The 10,592-nt window shown below is 48.6% G+C and overlaps 2 pseudogenes; both read left to right on the top strand.

Moving 5' to 3' along the window:
- Positions 1-513: 513 nt before the first annotated feature.
- LOC146724242 (small subunit ribosomal RNA) lies at positions 514-1,695 on the top strand (annotated as a pseudogene).
- Positions 1,696-6,956: 5,261 nt separating this feature from the next.
- LOC146724241 (large subunit ribosomal RNA) lies at positions 6,957-9,313 on the top strand (annotated as a pseudogene).
- Positions 9,314-10,592: the final 1,279 nt, after the last annotated feature.

Below are 10,592 nucleotides of genomic sequence, written 5' to 3'. Positions count from 1 at the left end.
CACGGATACGAGTTTGCGGGAAGAGTTGCTTCTTCCCGCTCGCTTTGTACGCCGTAGCAAAATCTTATTGCTGGTCGTGTGCGGTTAAACGCGTACGAACCAGACAGAACAGTCCTCGACGTCTAAGCATCGCCATCGTCGATCTAGCGTCAGGGTGAATCGCGCGGTCTCTCGAGACCGCGCATCATAACATTTGGGAGAATAAGAACACGAGTATTTTGATCTTGTGGATTTTTGAACGGAGAGGAGGAGAAAGAAGAGAGGCGGCGGCGTCGGGGGTTTACTCTCGCCTCCGTCGTTCTCTCGTACGCTTTACATAATAGCGTTAAACACAGCAGAGTGTCGCCGACCGGCTGAGCAAGACCGGCGGCAAATAAAATGGCACATACGAGCGTGTCGCGCGCGCGTCGGTGTTTCGGCATCGAACGCGCGCGCGCGCGAAAAAGAGCTAGCGACGAGTCTTCGGGCTCGCTCGCGAGTTACTCCCTTGCGAGTAACCGAACACGAAGCTCCCTGGTTGATCCTGCCAGTAGTCATATGCTTGTCTCAAAGATTAAGCCATGCATGTCTCAGTGCATGCCGAATTAAGGTGAAACCGCGAATGGCTCATTAAATCAGTTATGGTTCATTAAATTGTACCCACATTTACTTGGATAACTGTGGTAATTTTAGAGCTAATACATGCAAAACAGAGTCCCGACCAGTGATGGAAGGGACGCTTTTATTAGATCAAAACCAATCGGTGGCGGGCGGCTCGCCGTTCGTCCACCGTTTATTTTGGTGACTCTGAATAACTTTGTGCTGATCGCACGGTCCTAGCACCGGCGACGCATCTTTCAAATGTCTGCCTTATCAACTGTCGATGGTAGGTTCTGCACCTACCATGGTTGTAACGGGTAACGGGGAATCAGGGTTCGATTCCGGAGAGGGAGCCTGAGAAACGGCTACCACATCCAAGGAAGGCAGCAGGCGCGCAAATTACCCACTCCCGGCACGGGGAGGTAGTGACGAAAAATAACGATACGGGACTCATCCGAGGCCCCGTAATCGGAATGAGTACACTTTAAATCCTTTAACGAGGATCCATTGGAGGGCAAGTCTGGTGCCAGCAGCCGCGGTAATTCCAGCTCCAATAGCGTATATTAAAGTTGTTGCGGTTTAAAAAGCTCGTAGTTGAATCTGTGTCGCACACCGTCGGTTCACCGCTCGCGGTGTTTAACTGGCGTGATGTGGGACGTCCTACCGGTGGGCTTAGCCTCGCGAGGGGCGGCCCAACTAATATCCCGTCGCGGTGCTCTTTACTGAGTGTCGAGTCGGGCCGGTACGTTTACTTTGAACAAATTAGAGTGCTTAAAGCAGGCTACCTTCGCCTGAATACTGCGTGCATGGAATAATGGAATAGGACCTCGGTTCTATTTTGTTGGTTTTCGGAACCCCGAGGTAATGATTAATAGGGACAGATGGGGGCATTCGTATTGCGACGTTAGAGGTGAAATTCTTGGATCGTCGCAAGACGGACAGAAGCGAAAGCATTTGCCAAAAATGTTTTCATTAATCAAGAACGAAAGTTAGAGGTTCGAAGGCGATCAGATACCGCCCTAGTTCTAACCATAAACGATGCCAGCTAGCGATCCGCCGAAGTTCCTCCGATGACTCGGCGGGCAGCTTCCGGGAAACCAAAGCTTTTGGGTTCCGGGGGAAATATGGTTGCAAAGCTGAAACTTAAAGGAATTGACGGAAGGGCACCACCAGGAGTGGAGCCTGCGGCTTAATTTGACTCAACACGGGAAACCTCACCAGGCCCAGACACCGGAAGGATTGACAGATTGATAGCTCTTTCTTGATTCGGTGGGTGGTGGTGCATGGCCGTTCTTAGTTGGTGGAGCGATTTGTCTGGTTAATTCCGATAACGAACGAGACTCTAGCCTGCTAAATAGGCGTACCCTATGGTATCGCGGAACTTTTGAAAGAAAATCTGCCCGATTTTTTAGAAGAAGTGCCACTATTTGAAAGAAATAAAATGTTCTTTCAACAAGACGGTGCTTGACCACACAACGCCAGGATTGTAACAAACTACTTGAACGAGCAGTTTCCTGGACGTTGGATGGGTCGGTATGGCCCGATACGTTGGCCCGCAAGATCCCCGGACCTTAATTCTCTTGATTTCTTTTTATGGGGATACTGTAAGGAATCAATATACAAAACGCTTCCCGAGAACGTCGACGACTTAGAAACCAGATTGCGATATGTAATTTGGAATATCGAAGAGGAAGTAATGGAGAACGTCCAATTAAATTTATTTAAACGCATGCGAGCTTGCATAAGGATGGATGGTGGTCATTTTGAGCACCTATTATAAATTAATCCGCTCTTTTCAGAGCGACCAAAGTCAATCCGCTCTTTTCAGAGCGACCAAAGTCAATCCGCTCTTTTCAGAGCGACCAATACATTTATACATGGAACATCTTGTTCGCAAAACATAATCATTTTTCTCACGTCTCGCTTAAAAAGAAAGGGCAAAACGGGCGGATAATGTTAAGTCATTAAAAAAAATGTATTATAACGTAAAAAATTATAATACGTTATAATATGCCTTTTTTAATAACATAATTATTATACGTTTTAATACATGTCTCGCGTCAATCACATGTTCGGCAACGCCGCGTGATTGTTATCGTCTAGACGTGTCGCGAAGCGTCGCGACGCGTTGCGTCATCCGTCGCCGCAGTCTGTTGTCGTGTCCTTGCCGTGTAAACAATTGTCGTCCGCATCGAGTAACGTGTGCCTTTTTACAAGTAATTTTTAATAATTAATCGGTACACTGAGAGAATTTTCTCTTAAAATTTACCCTAAAAGTTATGGTAATTGTGAGACAATACGGTATGAAAAGAATTTTATTAAAATTTCTCTGATTAATATTTATCACATTAAAAATAATATCTATCACAATAAAATATGAAATATGTGTGATTAATTTTACTAAACTGTATAGTAAAATTAATCAAACATATTTTATATTTTCTTGTGATACATATTATTATTTTTAATATAATAAATAGTAGAGAAATTCTAATAAAATTCTTTCCACATTGTTGAAGATTCGTTCTTCGGATCGAATCCTCGAGGACGATCGAATTTTCTAGAATGTTTTTTTGTTAAATTCCTTAGTGTTTACGCCAAGGAAACACGTGAAACCAACGTGTACACTCGCCGCTAATTGGCGTGTGTACATCGCCTGATTTTCTGATGGTCCAATCGAGGACCCCGATCGGCTGCCGCCCTACGCGAGCTCCGAAATTCGCGCAGCCCTCGAGTCAGTCCTCGAGAGAGCGAGCGCCGAGAAACATAAGTCTCGGTACGCGACGAACTTGTAGAAAGTGAATAAACTAATTTATAAGAGTTTTAACAAGGCTCTGTAATATAAATATAAATTTAACGTATAAGACGGGCAACAAGAGCCAAATCGCGGATGACAATGCGTTATCCTAACGAAACTAAATAATTTTCCGTTAGAATTAAATACCGGTGCACAAGGCACCAAATTTTACTTGGACACGGCCAAGATTTTAAAATATGAAATAATCTCATATTTGAGATTTAATTTCAATACCCCCTTTAACCCCCCTACGGAAAATAACTGGCTTAAAAAATGCGTTTGTTTACCAACATTAATATATATAACAGAGAAAGTATAGAATCGAAAGGATCTGAATAGCTCAGCTGGAAAGAGCAGTCGCCCGGCAAGCGAAAGGTCTCGGGTTCGATTCCCGATTCAGCGATTTTCGGATCTATATTTTTCTCTTGCATTCATTTATTTATTTTCCGTAGGGGGGTTAAAGGGGGTATTGAAATTAAATCTCAAATATGAGATTATTTCATATTTAAAATCTTGGCCGTGTCCAAGTAAAATGTGGTGCCTTGTGCACCGGTATTTAATTCTAACGGAAAATTATTTAGTTTCGTTAGGATAACGCATTGTCATCCGCGATTTGGCTCTTGTTGCCCGTCTTATACGTTAAATTTATATTTATATTACAGAGCCTTGTTAAAACTCTTATATTTGATACACGCTGGCTTAAAAAATGCGTTTGTTTACCAACATTAATATATATAACAGAGAAAAGTATAGAATCGAAAGGATCTGAATAGCTCAGCTGGAAGAGCAGTCGCCCGGCAAGCGAAAGGTCTCGGGTTCGATTCCCGATTCAGCGATTTTCGGATCTATATTTTTCTCTTGCATTCATTTATTTATTTTCCGTAGGGGGGTTAAAGGGGGTATTGAAATTAAATCTCAAATATGAGATTATTTCATATTTAAAATCTTGGCCGTGTCCAAGTAAAATTTGGTGCCTTGTGCACCGGTATTTAATTCTAACGAAAAATTATTTAGTTTCGTTAGGATAACGCATTGTCATCCGCGATTTGGCTCTTGTTGCCCGTCTTATACGTTAAATTTATATTTATATTACAGAGCCTTGTTAAAACTCTTATATTTGATACACGCTGGCTTAAAAAATGCGTTTGTTTACCAACATTAATATATATAACAGAGAAAAGTATAGAATCGAAAGGATCTGAATAGCTCAGCTGGAAGAGCAGTCGCCCGGCAAGCGAAAGGTCTCGGGTTCGATTCCCGATTCAGCGATTTTCGGATCTATATTTTTCTCTTGCATTCATTTATTTATTTTCCGTAGGGGGGTTAAAGGGGGTATTGAAATTAAATCTCAAATATGAGATTATTTCATATTTAAAATCTTGGCCGTGTCCAAGTAAAATTTGGTGCCTTGTGCACCGGTATTTAATTCTAACGGAAAATTATTTAGTTTCGTTAGGATAACGCATTGTCATCCGCGATTTGGCTCTTGTTGCCCGTCTTATACGTTAAAAATCTACTATGTTAGGCAATATTCTCCTCTTCGGCGTGGTTTTCGAGCCAGGTATCGCATTTATGACTTTGTTATCGACCCATCGCATTGTCGGTAGAATTCGAAACATGTATAATTGTATTTGCGTGCTCGAACAGCCGAAGAGGCGAATATTTGCTAAGGCTCAGTGCCTATTGAAAATTGAGAGCGTCTTTATAATTTAGAAATATTTACTTCGAAAATTGTAAAAGGTTTTTTCACCTTCTGATTACTTGCCCTCGTTATTCGATCGCAAGGAATTATTGCATTGATCTCTTGTTTGATTTCTTGGTTGATTGAAAATTGATTTATTGTCTTCATCGTACGTTGAAGACTACCGTTGGCTATATTTCGCATATTCGCATACGTTCAAATGCGAGGCGGGCGGTATGTTTAAAATTGTCACGTATTTTCGGAGCGACGAAGCAAGGTTAATCGTAGAAATTGAAAATATTCGACGCCGAGATGTTATTCCGGTTGTTTTCGATTCCGCGAGCGAGGAATCTACAAAAACTCGCCTTTGTCTCGCGTTTCGGAGCGTGATGGGGCAATCGTCCGCGAATAGGATTTCAGCACGTGTGCCACGCGTCGATCGGATGAGCCTTAGCTGCCGAATTCCGCGAGGATCAAAAATGAGTCTACTCGAGGAGTCTGAACTGAAGAGACGTCTCCGTGTATATCAGCGAAAAGAGCATCGCGCGAATTTATCTCGTTCTAGAGCGAACTTCCGCGTTTTAATCTTGTCTGCGAGAGTTTTGAATAAAACTGCTTTGCCTCAAAAGTGAATTTCTCCACCTTTACAATTTTCTCCGCATCCAGTCTCCTTCGTATCTACGAGCCGACTTATAAATAAATAAATTTGCCTCTGCGCGGAAAATTAAAACAAATCGAAGGTTCTCGCACAACTTGTGAACTGCAGGACACATGAACATCGACATTTCGAACGCACATTGCGGTCCACGGATACAATTCCCGGACCACGCCTGGCTGAGAGTCGTTTTAGTACCCCTAAACTACTTGCGCCCGAAAAGCGCGCACGGCCACGACGCGGGCGACCAGAGAATGGCGCGCGCGTCGCCTGTGCTCTGTGCAACGCTTACAATGGGCGTACGAGCGATCGTTGGACGTTCGCCCGAGGTGTCTGTGCCGCGCCGACCAGCCGCGGCGCAAATCCTGCGTCGTCCTGAAATGACACACCGAAATAATAATGAGAAAGAGCAAGCGCACAGCGTGTAAAACGTTGGCGAACGCGCGCCCAGAGAATGCTGCGCGAATTAAGAGTGGGGAGCGGTTTGTGTATCCAAGTCGTGTGTGTACGCGAGAGCCGAGGAGGAGAAATGGGGATTAGATTAAGAGCGCGCGCGAAGGGAGCACAAAAGGTCCAAAAAGGTCCGGAGGCGGTGACTTGGCACCCTTTCCCTAAGAGGCGGGCTCGTCGTGCGTGTTGTCTCCCCGAAAGTAGGTCGCGCATGTCTCTCACCGTCTCTCCTCTCAGTACCTCACACATACTGACCCGACGCTCGCACACTCTGGCCGCTCCTCCTCGGTGCGATAGCGCTCGCGCGTCTTTCCGAGGCGCCCTTGCCGCACCATAACGTATTACGGAGAAATATCGGTCGCGTGTCGTCCGGCGAGAGAGCATGCGTAATCTTATCCTCTTACGTAAAGTTTTTTGAATCGCGAGCCGACCGCGTGTCCCGATCCACGAAATTTTCGTAAAGCAAAAAAAAAAGGACCGCGCGCCGGTCGTGTACCGCGGCGAATCGATCCGCCCGACTTTCGTATATATAAAAGAGAAAGGAAGCCTAAATTCGAACCCTCATATATCGTCTCCATTTACCACACGAGGTGTGTGCGGTTAGCGCTCCGGCGATTTGCCTTCTCTTCTCGGTATTTCGTGTGCTCCGCTGCTGCTCTCTCGTTCGACGCCTCTCTCTCTCCCTCTTTTAATATAATATTATAGAGGAGAGAACGACGATGAGGTCGCGCGAGGAGGCAAACTGCGTACGGAAAACTCCCTATGCGATGCTACCTCAAGGCAGGCGAGAGTAACCCCGCGAATTTAAGCCATATTAATTAATTCGGGAGGAAAGCACTAACCCAAGATTTCTTAGTAGCGGCGAGTCGAACAGGAAAGAGCCCAGCAACCGCATCCGCGGTTCCGCCGCAGGGAAATGTGGTTGTTGGGAGGATTCGCTCTTATCCCGATGTGCCGCGTCGCTTCCATAATTCCTCTTTAATGGGGCCCTTACCCGTAGAATGGTGCCAGGAGGTCCGTAGCGACCCGTTGTCGGCGCCTCGGAGGATCCTCTCCTTAGAGTCGGGTTGCTTGAGAGTGCAGCTCTAAGTGGGTGGTAAAACTCCATCTAAGGCTAAATACGACCACGATACCGATAGCGAACAAGTACCGTGAGGGAAAGTTGAAAAGAACTTTGAAGAGAGAGTTCAAGAGAGTACGTGAAAACCGTTCCAGTTAAACCTAAGAAACCCAAAAAATTCACGGGGAGATTCATCGTCAGCGCGCTGTGCTTCGCGTCGGTCGTCGATTTCCCGCCGGAGTCCTTGGCGGCTCGCGCGCGGGCACGCTACCGTTCGCCGAGTTCGGCTCGCGTCGTGCACTTCTCCCCAAGTAGAACGTCGCGACCCGCGGGTGTCGTTGCTAACGGCCCGGGTGCGGTGTTCTGTCGGCATCGCCTGTAAAAAAAACGGCACGCGACAACCCTCGGTCGTCCGGCCGGCTTGCTCGCGTTACGCGAAAGGTATCATGCCGCACCAGTCACGTGCGTCGAGACGTCGCAAAACGCTCGCCACGGTACTACTCGGAGGTTACGGACTTTCGCGCCGTCCCCGGTCCTGGCCCGCTGTTTGTTACAGTACTGTACACCTTCGACGGCCTGAACGTCTCCCGCGGTCTCGCGGGAGACCGATACCGGTCGGCGACGCTACTGGCTTTGGGTACTCTTAGAACCCGTCTTGAAACACGGACCAAGGAGTCTAACATGTACTCGAGTCATTGGATCTTGGTCGCGAGACCTAAAGGCGTAATGAAAGTGAAGGTCGGCCCTGGCCGTCGACCTAGGGAGGATGGGCCGCGTCCGCGATGCGGCCTCGCACTCCCGGGGCGTCTCGTTCTCATCGCGAGAAGACACCCAGAGCGTACACGTTGGGACCCGAAAGATGGTGAACTATGCCTGGCAGGACGAAGTCAGGGGAAACCCTGATGGAGGTCCGTAGCGATTCTGACGTGCAAATCGATCGTCGGAACTGGGTATAGGGGCGAAAGGACAATCGAACCATCTAGTAGCTGGTTCCCTCCGGGTTTCACTCCTTTTCCCTCAGATAGCTGGCACTCGTCCGTTCGCACGGAACGCGCGCGAGTCTCTCGGTAAAGCGAATGATTAGGTCCTTGTGCCGAAACGCGACCTCACCGATTCTCACACTTTAAATGGTGAGATCTCTGGCTTCTTGAATTATATGAGCCACGAACATCTCTCGGATCAGAGTGGGCCATTTGGCCACTTTTTGGTAAGCAGAACTGCGCTGTGGGATGAACCAAACGCAGAGTTAGGGCCCAACTCGACGCTTCATGGGACACCATGACAGGCGTTGGTTGGCTTAAGACACCCGGGACGTGGCCAGGGACGTGGAATCCCGGCTAAGGATTTGTAACAACTCACCGCCGAAGCAACTATGCTCCTGAAAATGAATGGGCTCTGAAGCGCGAACCATATACTCTGGGGCAGTCCGCGGCAGTTGGGCCGGCAACCGGGAGCGTGCGTTAGTCTTCTCTCGCGTCGGTTTCACGAAGCCCTGACAGAGTAGAGGTTCGCGACGGTGAGGGCAGAAGGGTTTGGGCGGCGAGCCTCCTGGAGCCGCCTTCGTGCAGATCTTGTGGTAGTGAGCAATACTCCCGCGAGGCCCTGAGGAGACGTGGAGAGGGTTTCGTGTGAACAGCCGTTGCCCACAGTCATTCGAATCCTAAGCCCTAGGAGAAATCCGATCTCAATGACGATGCAGTACAATATACTCAGAGTGTCGAGAAATAAGATAAATATTATACGAAGACACACGTACCCGTCGGGGCGAAGGAATCCGGTCCTTTCCGGAACCTGCCCGCTAACCGCAATACATTGCGGGCCTCTTAAAGAGTGGTTCGTCGGGGTAACCCAAAGACCTGGAGACGCCGTCGGAGATCCGGAAGATTTTCCTTTTCTTCTGTATACGCTTTCGCGTTCCCTGGAAACCCTCTAAGCAGGGAGATAAGGTTTGGGAACGCGAAGAGCACACCGCAGTTGGCGGCCGGGTCCGGATCTCCCTCTGACCTGAAAATCCAGGAGAGGGCCACGTTGAGGTTTCGCGCCGGTTCGTACCCATATACGCAGCAGGTCTCCAAGGTAAGAGCCTCTGTCGATAGAATAATGTATGTAAGGAATTCGGCAAGTTGGATCCGTAACTCGAATAAGGATTTGCTCTTAGGAGCGGGGTCGTGTCGGGCTTGGTCGGGAACGGTCTGGCTGCCGTGCCGGGTCCTGGGTCGATGGTGAACGGTCGGCGTTCTCTCGCGCCGGTCCCTGGATCAGAGCTCGGCCCTGCTTGGCCTCCCGCCGGATCTTCCTTGCTGTCGCAGGCTTCCTGCGGCGCGAGCGCGTCGTGGGTCGTCCTCTTCGGCCGCCATTCAACGCTCAGCTCAGACCTGGCACGGACTAGGGAATCCGACTGTCTAATTAAAACAAAGCATTGCGATGCCCTCGCGGGTGTTGACGCAATGTTATTTCTGCCCAGTGCTCGAATGTCACGTGAAGACTTCACAAGCGCGGTAAACGGCGGAGTAACTATGACTCTCTCCGGCTCTCGGTCTCTCAAAGCAAACACCGCCGCGATGGTACTTAGAGAGAGTCGTGGTTGGTTCGTGATGCCCCAAACAAAGTCCCTCTAGTAAAGACTCAGCCTCCTCACGTCCAATTGTAACTCCACCTCCTCGTGGGCTCACGGAAACGGCCTACTTTGGAAGTTTAGACTCGGTAGGTGTCGACTAAGCGGTGTAGCAGTCGAAGTTCGCCCCTCAGGGCTTCGGGCCCATGCGCCTACGGTCATGGTGAGTTTGTGGGCCAAGAAAGACCCCGGGGTTTCTTGGGGGCCTCGGTTGTCAATGCGTTGCCGCCCCTACATACACTCAGTTAATTTATGGAGAGAATTTGAATGAGAATACTGCTGTCCCGGTTTCTCGTATGGCCTGGGTACTGCGTGCGAGTGCTCGCTTGAGTGAGCGCGCGAGAAGGTGCGGAGGACCCTGACGGGGTCGCAGCTGGTCTCGTCCGAATACTATTAAAAAGACCAAGCCAGGCGTAAGTGGACAGCCTAGAGGAGGAGATGTCGCTGTGAGGCATGTTGCGTCGAGATTCTGCGAACATGCTTGGGTCTTGTGTCCACACAATTTACGTGCACACCGCATACACGCCAACAGTGCTATCATTGTGACCGCGTAAAGGCCAGAATGTCAGTGGAGAAACTAGACCATGGCACTGCCGCTTAGGCTGAGGCACCTTAGCCGGGGAACCTTTTCAAGAACCGTATCTGGAGTACAAGTTCCCCACTAGAGTCCTCGAGCCATCAAGGGTAAACGCGACAGGAGCCTACCGAGTGATGTTAGAGACTTCTTCTGCCAAAGATCCATCAGTGGGGGGGGGG

The sequence above is a fragment of the Nylanderia fulva genome, unplaced genomic scaffold (assembly GCF_048542155.1).
Source record: "Nylanderia fulva isolate GAGA-0341 unplaced genomic scaffold, ASM4854215v1 Scaffold1417, whole genome shotgun sequence".
Classification (NCBI taxonomy): Eukaryota; Metazoa; Arthropoda; class Insecta; order Hymenoptera; family Formicidae; genus Nylanderia; species Nylanderia fulva.
Note: the sequence above shows the minus strand (reverse complement) of the source record. Positions and strands in the feature narration are given on the sequence as shown.